The sequence below is a fragment of the Austrofundulus limnaeus genome, unplaced genomic scaffold, assembly GCF_001266775.1.
Source record: "Austrofundulus limnaeus strain Quisiro unplaced genomic scaffold, Austrofundulus_limnaeus-1.0 Scaffold1, whole genome shotgun sequence".
NCBI classification, from domain to species: domain Eukaryota; kingdom Metazoa; phylum Chordata; class Actinopteri; order Cyprinodontiformes; family Rivulidae; genus Austrofundulus; species Austrofundulus limnaeus.
The window spans coordinates 356000-357379 of NW_013952403.1; the positions used below are offsets into that span (position 1 = coordinate 356000).

The 1380-nt window shown below is 59.6% G+C and overlaps 1 protein-coding gene across 2 annotated transcripts in view; it reads left to right on the plus strand.

Annotated features, from left to right (window-relative positions):
• Positions 1-1380, plus strand: part of enox2 (ecto-NOX disulfide-thiol exchanger 2) — a gene marked incomplete in the record, with an annotated part of 191191 nt that overhangs the window by 33599 nt on the left and 156212 nt on the right.

A 1380-nucleotide genomic window follows, 5' to 3' on the forward strand; every position in this document is an offset into this window, starting at 1 on the left:
GTGGTTCTCATGGGCTGAGGGGTAGGGTAGGCTGGGGGCGTGACATGGAGTTAGTGGGGGGGGGGTGTCGACCCAGCCTGGGTGTCTTTGTGTTATATGTTCTGATAGTGGCCCGAATGTTGGGGTGGGTGTAGTATGTCGTCTGGGGTGGGGATTGGGTTGCTGGCCTTTGGTGGTGGCTGGGGGCCATGCTGGGCCGCCTGGTTGGCCCCTGTGCTATGGCGGGTGCCCGCCCTGGGTGCCCCCTTGCTCTGTTGGCGGTTGGGTGGGCGCTCTTGGCCGGGTCGTCCTTGCTGGGGAACGGTGGCCTCTCTGGGCGGTGGGCCGGCTATGGGGCTGGGATCGGGTTTTGGGGGTCTGGGTGGCTCTGGGGGGGGTGGAGCGTTGGTCCCGGTTTCTGGTGGCCTTTGGGGCTCCGTCAGTCCATGGTCTGGGGTTCCGTGGGCTTGGCAGTTTGCCTGGAGGGAGAGGTATTTGGGCTGCTCTTCCTGGGTGGGTTTCAGGGAACGGGAGGACTTACTGGGGCCAACGGGGGAGCTGACTCCCTGTGGGAACATTTTGCTCCTTCAGCTTATTCTCCCCATCCCTCACTGCACATCTCCATCCTCTTCACTTTCAACTTCACCCATGTAGGGTTTTTTTGGGGGGCACAGGTGTGTTATAAGAGCAACAATATTACATTTCTATTTGCCATAACCACCTGGGCCCCAAATTTTATTGTACATCTTAGACATTCACTCTTAACATTTTCATGACATTCACATATAGGAACTTAAGGTGGGCACTCATGGCTATAGGTGGCCGGATGGTACCACTTTCGCCTCCTGTGCCTGTGCCCACCCCCCAAGGTTTGCATATAGACACTTAGGGTTTTGGGTTAGAGTAGTGGTGGAGGGGAAACTGGCACCACGCCGGCCTCTGTCTCTTCTTCTTTCCCTTTTTAATTACTCTATAGAACAACACACACCAACAGTACATCTGGGGGAAGGGGTGTGTGTGTCAGGGTCTTAACTCCCATCCCGTTCCCTGACTGCCATTTGGGGAGGGGGTCCTGAAGAAGGGCGGGCCGCCAGGTGCGGTCCTGTGCTGTGGGTGGGCTCGGGGCTTGGACGGTTGCCGGGGTCGGGGCCGGCTCTCCATCCTCCCTGGTGCTGCTTGGTCTCCTAAGGTGTGGCTCTTGGTTCCTGTGGGTGGGCCCCTGGCCGGGGTGGCTGCCGGGTTCCGGGAGGTGATTGGCTGGGGGGGTGCACTTGGCCGTTGGCGGTGTGGTGGTGTGGTCATGGACGTGGCTTCTCTGTGGCGGGGGGCTGGCCGGGCGTCCTGATGCGGCCCGGGCCGAACCTTGGCTATCTGCTCCTCTCCACCTCAGAATGATTGGGT